The sequence below is a fragment of the Cervus elaphus genome, chromosome 8, assembly GCF_910594005.1.
Source record: "Cervus elaphus chromosome 8, mCerEla1.1, whole genome shotgun sequence".
Classification (NCBI taxonomy): Eukaryota; Metazoa; Chordata; class Mammalia; order Artiodactyla; family Cervidae; genus Cervus; species Cervus elaphus.
Window position 1 is genome coordinate 7,132,000 of NC_057822.1, and position 13,463 is coordinate 7,145,462.

The following is a 13,463-nucleotide window of genomic DNA, read 5'->3' on the forward strand; positions in this document are numbered from 1 at the left end:
CGATTTTTTTCACGTGTAGAGACCTTAGGCATGAAAAGCAAAAACGCAGAGGTTTAATTGTTTAGCTTCAAGGCTGCTGTGCTGCGACTCTGACTTGGTTAGCAGGCAGCCCACAGGCCTGTGGGAGGATCAGATGACTTGGAGCCCTGGGTGAGAAGTTGCCGCGGTTACCCAATTCTGATTTCGGGCAAGATGACCTCTGTTTCAGCACTGCCCTGCGTTTTGACTTCCCTCCCTCTCCTGTGCAGCCAGTGTCCTATTTTAAAGCATCTTTCCCTTTCTCCTTTCCCTTTCTTTCAGTCCGACTCTTTCTAGAATCCTCTGGGCTTAGTGATAACTGTTGGAGAGGAATGACTTCTGGATGATTCCCACTTTTAGAGGGCATTTCAGCTCAAGTCCTGGCCTTGATGATCAGACCGTAATCAGCTCCAGGCCTGCGCTTTACATCTCCTCCCTCCTTTCCTGGGATTTCGTCCTCCTTTGCCCCATCCTGCCATACCACTGAGGCAGGGAGGCTGGGCTACCCAGGTCTGCCTTTGCTTCCTGGTCTTTCACTCTGTGAAGTCAGGATCATTATCTCTTTTTGCAGTTGAGGAAGCTAAGAGGAGACAAGGTGGGGCCGGGGAGGAACTTCCCTGGCGGTCTAGTGGTGTCAAACTCCACACTTCCACCGCAGCGGGCACAGGTTACATCCCTGAGCAGGAAATTAAGATCCCACATGCCGCACAATGTGACGGAAAGAAAAAAAAAAAGACAATTCAAGGGATTTCACCAAGACCCACAGGTTAAAGCAGGGCAGACACTGTCTTTTGTTCTTGCGCATGCCCTGTTTGGGGAATCCCCTGTTTTCCATGTCTTGGTTAGAGGCAGAGCCTGTCTCACAGTATGGATACTTGCTTTCCCAGTCTCCCTTGCCGCGAAGGTGAGGACCTGTGACCTAAGCTTCACCCATCACACGCCCCTTTTCCAGGGTTAGACAGCAGGCTGGAACCACGCAGGAGCAGGGACCCCAGAGAGCTCTCCCTGGTGGCAGTGGCCGTCACGAGAGTGGCCCGGACCAGTGCCCAGCCACCATGCAGTGTTCCGAAGGAGTGGCTCCTCTGTTGGAAGTGAGGCATGGAACCTGGGGTTTAAACCTCAGCATCATGGGAGTCTTGGGAGTGAGTGAGGTCCCCAGGGCTGGGCTATGAACTGTCATCTCTTTTTAAATATTTATTTTTGTTTTTATTTATTTACTTATTGGACTGTGCCAGGTCTTACCTGCAGCATGCAGGATCTTTGGTTGTGGCTCGTGAACTCTTAGTTGCAGCATGTGGGATCTAATACCCTGATCAGGGATCAGACCAGGGCCCCCTGCATTGGGAGTGTGGAGTCTTAGCCACTGGACCACCAGGGAAGGCCCTGAACTGTTATCTTTCAATGGGCCACATAATTTTAGTGTCTTTTAGTGTCAACCTCAACAGACTGAGAATCAGAGTACTTTCCCCCCAAATTTTTGGGATTACCTAAGCACCCCAATATGCAAATACAATTCTGGGCAAAGCGGAAGGAGGTGGGCCTCTACATATAATGAAGGTTATATTTTTTTTCATCCGCATAGATAAGAATTCAGAGCCAGATAAAGAATCCACCTGCAACGCGGGAGACCTGTGTTCAGTCCCTAGGCTGGAAAGATCCCCCGGAGGAGGGCATGCAACCCACTCCAATATTCTTGCCTGAAGAACCCCCATGGACAGAGGAGCCTGGCAGGCTATAGTCCATGGGATCACAAAGAGTCAGACATGACTGAGTGACTAAGCACACACAGAGACAAATAAAGAAAACATTGCGTCTTGTATCCAAGTGGTATGGAGAAGAAAACATTAGCTGTGTATGGGAAATAATTCCCATGTTTTAATTTAGAGCTCCATTTTCTCCTACCCTCATAATCATAGTCATAATGAATGATTATTCATATTGAGAAGGAAAACCTGGTCTGGATCTAAAACTTCTATGGCTGTTCATTAGGACATCCTCTAATTCTATCGAGTGAAACTGAGCTGAAAAGACAGGGTCTATGTAGGAGCCAGAGAGCATCCATCCTTCCACTTCACCCCCGGCTTGACCACATCTCTGACACCAGCCCACTTTAGGGATGCAATGGACGGTTCACTGGGAAATCCAGAAAGAGCTGGGGACATGAGAGGGAAGGGCAGGGCTGCTGATAATAAGCAAGTGTCTCAAAGCCTACAGATCTACATGGAATAAGCTCTCAGACCTGGGATCTTGAGGATGAGGGAGAAGAAGTATAGGAATGCCCTGTGGGAGGCTTAAAGAAACAAGAACCACAAAGAACTCTGTTTGGTGTCTGAAGTGATCACAAGAGTGGTGCAAGAGTTTAGTTGGGGCCAAAAAGACTAACAAAAACTCGGAGAATGCAAATAATTAAGTGCTCATTGCCGTAGGAATTGTTAGTACTTAATTATCCTAAAAAGGTCCCAAGACATTACCCCCATCTGACAGATGAGAACACAGGCCCATCGAGAGGTAAGCCCATTTCTAGTTAGTGACAACATCAGCATGGAAATGGGAATGTTGACTTCTTTCTATGGTGATTATGCAATATTACTGCTGTTTCTGGTTAATTGAATGTCCTAATTACTTGTTCTTATTCACTGATATCACCAGAGCATCAGGCTTGTTGGGAGATTATGGAGCTTATATAACATTTTATAGAAAAACTCAAACGAACTTTTTGGCCAACCCAAGAGTAAGTGTCATGGAAGATGGAGTGAACTTTTGAGTCACAGGTGGCTTTGAATCCTTATCTCGGCCACTTTCTAGCTCTGGTTAGGAACCCTTGGGGTAGTTCAGTTAGTTCCCCTGAACCTCAACTTTCTCATCCAAAGATAAGAATGAAACTTTTATCCCTGATAAGATTTCATAAAGATTAGATGTAGTAATAATGTAAAGAGTCTTGCACATAGGTGATCAATAAATGTATATTAATGTTAATAGTTTCATTTCTTATCCATGATTAAAAGTTAATCAATAAGAGAATACTGGGACTTTTCTAGTGGTCCAGGTGCTTGGGGCTCTGTGCTCCCAATGCAGGGAGTCTGGGTTTGATCTGTGGTCAGGGAACTAGATCTCACATGCTGAAACTAAGACCCAACACAACTAAATAAATAGATAGATATTAAAAAAGGAAAAAAAAGAGTACTTAGATCAGTACCAGATATTAATGTAGTTTTATTTCTGCTGGGAGGGACCCAAGGTCAAGAAACAATGGGTATTAAAAAAATAAAAGGTGAGGGACTTCTCTGGTGGTTCGGTGGTTAAGACTCTGTGCTTCCACGCAGGGGACATGGGTTTGATACCTGGTTGGGGAACTAAGATCCCACATGCTGCATAGTGCAGTCAAAAAAGAAAAAAAGTACACCATACATTTGAAAAAAAAAGGGAAAATAAAAGATGAAAACTTAAATATTTACAAAATTGAAGAGCACAGTCAAGGCTGCTGTGTTTAGATGTTCAGATTGTACATCACACAACACAGGGGTATAGTTTACATAGACTATAACGTAGATGGTGGCCTCTGGATTTGTTCAGTGTACAAACTGAACCATCACGTGTGGTAGCTTTCAGTATAATGGGTAATTAATAACTTATTAATTCAATGAATTAATTGGGTATTTTGTAAAAGGAGACCAGAAAGCAGTTAAAGATGTCTTCAGATTTTATGATTGCAAGGGCCCTTGGGGATTATCTATCAATAATCTGTCTATCTGTGTTCTCATCTGTCAGTTCAAATTCCTCATTTTTCAGATGAGGAAACTGAAATCCAGAGAGAGAAAGAGACATAGCTCATCCCAGGCAGAACTGGGACAAGAATCATGTCTTTGGTTCTTTGCTTCTTGCCCTTCCTGTTGATGAAGAATTTTTTTTTGTTGGTAGGAGCTAATCATAAACTTCCATAGAGAAGGAGGGTTTATAGCACCTTTGCTTCTTTTAATCTTTGTCAGTAGGAGACTCAGGATGGCTATGCAGAAATTTGTTCAGTTCTGAGTCTTTGCAAGTTTTCTCACAATTCCTGTTGAGCAACACCCTCAAAAACATTTTGTTTGCTTCTGCTTTGACTTGATACTAGCTGGCAAGCTGTGTGGCTTAGTAATACCCTCAATCAGGTTGCTAGCTTGGTAGTAATCTGAGAACAATATCTCTGAAGGCCAGCTGAGCTCCCTTGAAGTTTGCTATGGAAAGCTGACAAACTGCTGCAAATTACAACTCGGAATCAAACAGGTGGAGCCTAGTGGGGCCTACGGGAGGCTGCAGGAAAGCTGATATCAGGCAGGCAGTAAATGCCTGGGCTTCAAATTAATAGCTGGCTATGCATTGCCAATTCATTTTCTCTATCTTCCACTGCCAGAAATCAGTCGGTAAATGGATAGGTTGGAAGCAATATGCCACTAGTTGCCATAGGGGTGCCAGGAAGGCTAATTGGTCACTATCAGTGGGATAGACGTGAGGAATTCAGAGGGTGGAAAAAGTCCTGAGGGCTGGTGCCTTGGGGAGGGGACGGTGAGCAGGAATTGAACCTGATCCATGGTGAGAACACTGGGTAGGCTTGAAGCACAGGAGGTAGAAAAGATGAGATGGGGAATGCGTTCTGGGTGGGGGAAATGACAAGCTCAAAGGCTTAGAGGTAGAAACATACAAGATGTGTTTGGGAAATGAAATATGGATCAATCTAACTGGGATAGTGAGAAGTGAAAGGAAGCTTGGTCTAGCTTGGTAGGTTCTTAACCTCCAAACTATGGGGCTTTAACTTTACACTGAAGATAATGGAGACCTATGAAAGGCTGACTTGGTGGGTAAAGATTCTGCCTGCATTGCAGGAGACACAGGAGATGCAGTTTCAATCACTTTTTCAGGAAGATCCCCCGACAGAGGGCATGACAACCCACTCCACTGTTCTTGCCTGGGAAGCCCATGGGCAGAGGGGCCTGCTGGGCTATAGCCCATGGGGTCACAAAAAGTCAGACATGACTGAGCACACAGCACACGTGAAAGGTTTCTTAGATGTAGGCAGCATTGGTAAGTAACTTCTATTCAGTCTTTGAGTCTAAATCGAAGTAGAAGAATGGGAAGGGATGCTCCGTGACCAAGAGGGTAGCCTGTGCTGGTCATTTGTTTACTGCTTTCAGTCCTTATGCTCTGCTATATATCAGTGAGAGAGAAATTATATTTTCCAGATTCCCGAGCTAGCTGGTTTCTGTTTAGGTTTTGTCAACGTAAGGCATTGCAAGATGAAAGGAAGAGGGAATTGACTACCTTTCTGACTCTGGTTTCTCGTGGCGTCAGCGACAGCAGAGCAGCTGAGAAGACAGTGTTGGTGGTGGTGACCACTTTGGCTCTAGTGACAATGGCAGCAGTGAATCTGGGTGGTGGCTGTGGACAAGAAAGCAACCACCCGAAAGCGCAGGCTCCCAGACTCCTGCTCAGACAACTGGGCTCCAACAGCCAACAGGCGCCTTAGGGATACCGTGTCCCTGGGCTTTAGGTAACACTTTTGCTCCTCTAGCCCAGAGTGGTGATGGTTTCCTGAAGTTAGTAATCTTTGAGAGATCACCCCTTTCCTCTCTTGCCCCTTCATCTCTTCTAATACTCTTGTAGCCATTTCCTTTATTAATTACTTCTGTTTGAAATGCTTAAAACTGTTTTTCTTTCCTTTAATTAGATCCTGAACCAAGAACTTCCAGATGTTCAAGCTGGATTTAGAAAAGGCAGAGGAACCAGAGATCATATTGCCAACATTCATTGGATCATAGAAAAAGTAAGAGAATTCCAGAAAAAAAACATCTACTTCTGCTTCATTGACTATGCTAAGACCTTTCACTGTGTGGATCACAGCAAACTGGAAAATTCTTAAAGAGATGTCAATACCAGACCACCTTACCTGCCTCCTATATGGAGAAACCTGTATGCAGAGAAACTTTATGCTGGTCAGGAAGCAACAGTTAGAAATGGGACATGAAACAACAGACTGGTTCAAAATTGGGAAAGCAGTATGTAAAGGCTGTAATGACACCCTGTATTGTCACCCTGTTTATTTAACTTCTATGCAGAGTATATCATGTGAAATGCCAGGCTGAATGAAGCACAAGCTGGAATCAAGATTGCTGGGGGAAATATCAATAACCTCAGATATGCAGATGGTATCACCCTTATGGCAGATAGCAAAGAGGAACTAAAGAGCCTCTTGAAGGTGAAAGAGGAGATTGAAAAAGCTGGCTTAAAGCTCAACATTCAGAAAACTAAGATCATGGCATATGGTCCCTTCACTTCATGGCAAATGGAAAGGGAAAAAGTGGAAGCAGATTTTATTTTCTTGGGCTCAAAATCACTTCAGATGGTGACTGCAGTCATGAAATTAAAAGACACTTGCTTGCTGCAAGAAAAGCTATGACCAACCTAGACAGCATGTTAAAAAGCAGAGACATTACTTTGCCAACAAAGTCCTTCTAGTCAAAGCTTTGTTTTTTCCAGTAATCATGTAATGGATGTGAGAGTTGGGCCATAAAGAAGGCTGAGAGGCAACAAATTGATGTTTTTGAACTGTGGTGTTGGAGAAGACTCTTGAGAGTCCCTTGGACTGCAAGGAGATTCAACCAGTCCATCCTGAAGGAAATCAGTCCTGAATATTCATTGGAAGGACTGATGCTGAAGCTGAAACTCCAATACTTTGGCTACCTGATGTGAAGAACTGATTCATTAGAAAAGGCCCTGATTCTGGGAAAGATTGAAGGCAGGAAGAGAAGAGGAGGACAGAGGACAAGATGGTTGGATGGCATCACCAACTCAATGGACATGAGTTTGAGCAAGCTCCGGGAGATGGTGATGGACAGGGAAGCCTGGCGTGCTGCGGTCCGTGGGGTCACAGAGTTGGACACGACTGGGCGACTGAACAACAGCATGTAGCACCTAGCATACTTCATTTACTTGGTTTCTAGGACACTACACAGCTCAAAACATTTCCTTAGTGATAATTTCTATACCATGTTTTACTTTTTGTTTTTCTTTCTTTGTTTGCTTTTTTGGTCTTATTGAACCATGTCTTATAACATCAGCTTTATTGTGTTATTGTGTTAAGCAGGTCCGGGGTTGCACAGAGTCCTTTGAGGAATATAGCTTAGAGTAACTGCAGGGTCAATTGCAAAAGCCAACACAGATATTAGTGAAAATTTAAATTTACCTTGAATAACTTCCTAACCATATAAGCAAGATTTTCTTGCCAACATTAGATATATTAGGTTCACAAACTCTTAGCTACTTCATTGTGGTTAAAATTTTGTCTATATTTTGATCACCTCAAACCTGAAAATTTTGTGCATCAAAGAACACAGTGAACAGAGAGAAAAAGCAACCTATGGAATAGGAGAAATTATTTAAAAATCATATGTCCGATAAAGGATTAATATCTAGAATAAATAAAGAATTCTTAAAACAAAAGCCCCTAAATACTCTGATAATAAATAGGCAAAAGACTTCACTAAACATTTCACTGAAGGTGACATTCAAGTGGCCAGCAAGCACATGAAAAGATGCTCAACATCACTAATCACCAGGTTTGTCCTTTATAATTATGGATATTTATTATTTGTTTTGATGTAAGTTGGATTAGTCATTGTTGAAGAGAAATTATGTGATTATTAATTAATCGGTTAGATTTTGGGAATAGAAGGCTTGGAAATACGATCATCAAAATGAATACAGGGTATCCTATAATTGTTGCAGAGAAATGCAAATCAAAACCACAATGACATATCACCTCACGTTCATTAGAAAGGCTGCTAAAAACCCAGAAAATAAGATGGTTTGGTGAGGATATGGTGAAACAGGAACACTTGTGCACTGTTGTCAAGACTGTGCAATGTTGCAACCACTATGGAAAACAGTAAGGAAGATCCTAAAAAAATTAAAAATAGAACTGAGTGTGTATATCCGAGATAAATGAAAGCAGAGTCTCAAAGAGATACATGCATACAACCATATATATAGCAGCATTATTCACAATTGCCAAGAGGTAAAGCACTCCAAATGTCTGTCAACAGATGAGTAAGATATAGAAGGAAGAAATAAAGGATAAAGAAAATACAGTATATACATACAATGGAATATTATTTAGCCTTAAAAAGAAAAGAAATCTTGTCACATGCTACAACATGGGTGAAAGTTGAGGGTGTTATGCTAAATGAAATAAACCAATCACAAAAAGATAAATACTGTATGATTTCACATATGTGAAGTAGATTCATGGGGTACCAGGGGCTGGTGAGTGGGGCAAAAGTTGAGAGCGTTGTTAAGTGAGTATAAGGTTTCAGATTTACAAGCTGAAAAAGTTCTGGAAATCTGTTTCACAGCAATGTAAATATACTTAACATGACTAAACTGTACATTTAAAGATGGTTAAGATAGAAAATCTTCTGTTAGATGTTTTATACTACACACAAAAAAATAGCCTCCATTTTGCTCTATTTCAAGGATTTTGTGGGGGAGTCACTAATTCAATCTTTACTCAAATTTAACTTGAACTTAAATGTCTTGATAATACTTCCTGTTACTAATTGGCCATGCTAAATTCCATCACAAATAGTATAAACCAGTAATCATTCAATTAACAAGAGTTCCAGTTTAATTCAGTCGCTCAGTCATGTCCGATTATTTGCAACCCCATGAACTGCAGCATGCCAGGCCTCCCTATCCATCACCAACTCCCGGAGTTCACCCAAACTCATGTCCATTGAGTCGGTGATGCCATCCAACCATCTCATCCTCTGTTTTTCCCTTCTCCTCCTGCCCTCAATCAACAAGGGTTTAGAGAGCTTCTTTCTGGTATGCACGGTGGGCATCTGTTAGGTTCTGGAGTTACAGAGCTGAGTAAACCAATTTTGTCCAGGAACTTGCAGGCTTACCCTGTAGTGCTGGCTGATTCTGTCAGAAGCAAATCGGTACAGGCCATCGCCGACACATTCCTGGAAACCTGAATCATGTCCACTCCCTCTGCTGGGTTCAACTGCTGATAGAGCTGTGGGGGCTAAACAGAACTCTCACCGATCAGTGTACTTGGATGACACTGTCTTCTGCTGCTGCTGCTAAGTCGCTTCAGTTGTGTCCGACTCTGTGCGACCCCATAGACGGCAGCCCACCAGGCTCCCCCGTCCTGGGAAGTCTCCAGGCAAGAATACTGGAGTGGGTCACCATTTCCTTCTCCAATGCATGAAAGTGAAAAGTGAAAGTGAAGTCGCTCAGTCGTGTCCAACACTTAGCGACCCCATGGACTGCAGCCTACCAGGCTTCTCCGTCCATGGGATTTTCCAGGCAAGAGTACTGGAGTGGGTTGCCATTGCCTTCTCCACAGCCCAACAAATTTAGGATAAGACTGACTTCTTCTAGAATGTTCTAAGTTCCTCTTATATCCATCAGATAAGTCTGTTAAGAATGATTCTTTCCAAATATGTGGCCAGTTGAACCTGGTATTCCCCACAATCCTCTGGCTTCGTGGTCTGTCTTTGGATCAGCAAGAATTGCCTGGACAGCCACTCCGGCTGCCTTCATTTTTGTCTGCAGCTCTCCGAGCTCTTCTATTTGCAGCAGAACTTGAGCAACTTCACAGAGAACTGCATTTCCTGTGTCAAAACCAAGAATATGCTCGTCTGAAGCACCAGGCAAGCCTCCTTTTGTTTGGCTTGCCCCAGCAACAACATCCTGTGTCAGGAGCTCCTGGACCACAGTGAGAATTGCCTTAACCATCACCTGAAGCTTAACCACTATCGTAGTCACCATGACACGGAATCTGAAGAAGGATAGCAAAGCCTATACCCAGCCTTCCAAGCAGGATTATTTACATCCAAACTGATGCAGGGCTCGGCAGTTTTAGTTGTACTGTCTACATGTTTGGGCTTCCCTGGTGGCTCAGAGGGTAAAGCGTCTGCCTGCAATGTGTGAGACCCAGGTTTGATCCCTCGGTCGGGAAGATCCCCTGGAGAAGGAAATGGCAACCCACTCCAGTCTTCTTGCCTGGAGAATCCCACGGACGGAGGAGCCTGGTAGGCTACAGTCCACGGGGTCACAAAGAGTCAAATGTGACTGAGCGACTTCACTTTCTTTCTTTCTACATGTTTTGCATTATCAGGTCCCAAGTCCTTATAGTTTTCAGCATTATCTGCATAATCAAGTCTCATGGCTGAACCAAGAAGCCAGTCAACTGTTACCTGGAGATCTTGAATCTGGAAAAAACAGTTCATGTCTGTGAGATATCTTTCGAAGAACTTGTCGAGTCAATGCTGTGAATGTTTCATAAAGTCTTTCTGTCTTCAGTCTTATCTGCTGGTGTCTGATGTTCTGGTCTTCAAGCCAAACCATGGTTTCTAATTCTATTTCATCTTTGCACTTAGCTGGTAGGGGTTGCAGTGGTCCTGGCCCCCCAGGCTTCGGCCAGGAGGGGAGCGGGGCGGAGGAGTGGGTGATGCAGGCACTAGCAATATTGTGAGAGCAGCCTGGTGGTTCTTGGGCCTTCGTAACTCCCGTGACCTTACTTCTGTTCCACCTAAGTACCCACTGCCACGGTCACACCCTGGACCTTGTATCATCACCACACCCTCTCATCCTTCGCAATTTTTATTTCTTTCTTTATTTTACCCAGTTGCTCCCACGACATCTGTTCTTCAAACTGGTTAAAATTGCCAAGGTCCTGGCCTCTCCGTGGTCTCCCTTTCTACTCACTTTCCTGTTGGCGGACATGAAGAGACGTCTGCCAACCCCCAGCTGTATCGCAGAGGCTGCTGGGGCTCTGCCCACGTCATCTTGGATTCCTTTCACTGTCTGGCAGCACACAGCCCCCCCATGTGCCTTCACTGCCCACAGCCAGCACCTCTGACTCTTGTCCGAGCTTTGCCCTCAGGCTGCCCGAATCCCTCTCCCTGCGCAGAGAAGCACAGGTGGCCTGGAATTTCTGCCCTCCCCGCCTCCACCCACAAAGGGCGCCTCTTAACCTCTGACTGATGGGTTTGGGAGTACAAATCGCCCAGCAGCCCAGCAACCTTGCCCCATGACTGGAGTGACTCTGGGGTGTGAGAGCTTCCCTGAGCAGGCGGACAGCCCAAGTCAGGGTGCCCTTCGTGGCACTTTGCTATTGTGGCATGCTTCCCTTCCTACTCTGTCTTCCTACTTCCCTTCAGGTTATTCTTGAGGATATTCCGGCTTCCTGAAAGGTCACTCCCCAGGAATCCTCATCTCACCTGCATCCGGTTTTGCCTTCTTTCTCTCATGGAGAAGAAGAAACTCCTTCCTTCAATATAGCCCCAAATATTCACCCTCCCTCTTCTTCCCTGAGTAGGGTAGGAGGTGGATGGGCCTCCAGGCTGGACAGCTGGTATCTGTCAAGTGGAATAAAATTGAAGCTTTGTTTTTCCCCAGACGCTCCAAGGACAAAGGTAATGGCAGAGATAAAGTGCCCGCAGCTGAGGTCGAGGAAAACGTTCCTGTCTGCCCATGCACAGGAAGGCTTCTTGGGGGTCATGTAGGAAGGGGCACCACCCCACAGGCCTGTGTGGTGGAATCCATCTTGGTAAAACTCTGCGCCACACGGGTTGGGGAGGGTCCTTGGATGGATCAGATGTGAAAAAAGAAGTAATTGGCCAAAGGGAATCAAAGACCTGGAAGGACCGCCCTGCATAAGTGATTCACATCACCTCCTCACTGTGCTCCTCCTCCTCAGGAATGATGCTCACAGCGGTGCTCTCTGGCTGTGTTTCTCTGCCTTGCTCCAGTCTTAAAAACAATTTGCTTCTTTGTGTGCTGTCCCACTTGTGCTGTGCCTCTGATAATAAACTTTGCACCTGTTGTTACAGTTGCTGCCTTCTTGAAACATTCTTGCTTTCAAATGGGGTGGGAGGGTGGCAGGAGCCAGGGCCACTTTAGCTCTAACCTATAACCCTTGGTGGTCTAGCAGTTAGGTTTCCCCGTTTTCATCCAGGCTGTTGTTGATCAGCCTCTAAGTCATATCAGACTCTGCAACAAAAGTCAGGCCCATTGAGTTGATGATGCTATTTAACCATCTTATCCTCTGTCGCCCCCTTCTCCTTTTGCCTTCAATCTTTCCCAGCATCAGGGTCTTTTCCAATGAGTTGGCTCTTCTCAGCTGGTAGCCAAAATATTGGAGCTTCAGTTTCAGCATCAGTCCTTCCAATGAATATTCAGTGTTGATTTCCTTTAGGACTGACTGCTTTGATCTCCTTGGGACTCTCCAAGAGACTCTCAGTACCACAATTCGAAAGCATCATTTCTTTGTCTCTCAGCCTTCTTTATGGTCCATCTCTCACATCCATACATGACTATTGGAAAAACCATAGCTTTTACTCTACTGACATTTGTTGGCGAAGTGATGACTTTGCTTTTGAATATGCTGTCTAGGTTTGTCATTAACTTTCCTTTCAAGGGTCTTTTAATTTCACCATCCGCAGTGATTTTGGAGTCCAAGAACATAAAATCTGTCACTGCTTCCACTTTTCCCCCTTCTATTTGCCATGAAGGGATAGGATCAGATGCCATGATCTTAATTTCATCCAGGCTGCCCAGGTTGAGTTTCTGGGCAGGGAACTAAGGTCTGTCTTCAGGACCACTCCCTCCTGTCTCTCTGAGATCACTTCCCTTTGCATCAACACATCTATCCTAGGCAAATTACCTAATTCCCTGGCTTAATTTACCATCTGTGTTAGTTTCCTAAGGTTTCTGTAGGAAAACACTGCAGACTGAGTGGCTTAAGCAACAGAAATTTATGGTCTCACAGCTCCGGAGACTAGCCGTCCAAGATCAAGGTGTGGTGGGGTTGGTTCCTTCTGAGGTCTGTGAGGGGAAAAAAATCTGTTCCATCCCTCTCTCCTAGCTTCTAGTATTTTGCTGGCATTTTCTGATGTCTGTTGGCTTGCTGCCTTTATCTTTCCATGGCAATCTGTGCGTCCAAATTTCCCAGTCATGTTGGATTAGGGCCAACTCTCATGATCTCATTTTAACTCGATCACCTCTGCAAAGACCCTGTCTCCAAACTGAGGACACATCCTGAGATACTGGAGGTGAGGACGTGGGCGAGTGTGCTCAGTCCTGTCCAACTCTCTTGTGACAGGTTCCTCTGTCCGTGAGATTCTCCAGCTAAGAATACACGATCCCCTTGCGTCTGCCGCATTGGCTGGTGGGTTATTTACCACTGGCATGACCTGGGAAGCCTCACCTGGAAGGTGAGGATATAAATTTGGGGGAGACACAGTTCAACCCATAGCACCATCTCTGTGCTTCTGAGCCCATGTAACTCTCCCAAACTGTAGATATGCCTTGTCATCATTGGCCAGATTGCTCCACTTGAGTGCCCCACATAACCCTTCATCTTTTCTGGCTTCTCAGCACTTTTTGCTCTGTTTGGGGAGTTT

General features: G+C 44.7%; 1 pseudogene; it reads right to left on the reverse strand.

The window, feature by feature from the left end:
- Positions 1 to 9,303: 9,303 nt before the first annotated feature.
- On the reverse strand, positions 9,304 to 10,404 carry LOC122698175 (annotated as a pseudogene).
- Between the last annotated feature and the right edge of the window lie 3,059 nt (positions 10,405 to 13,463).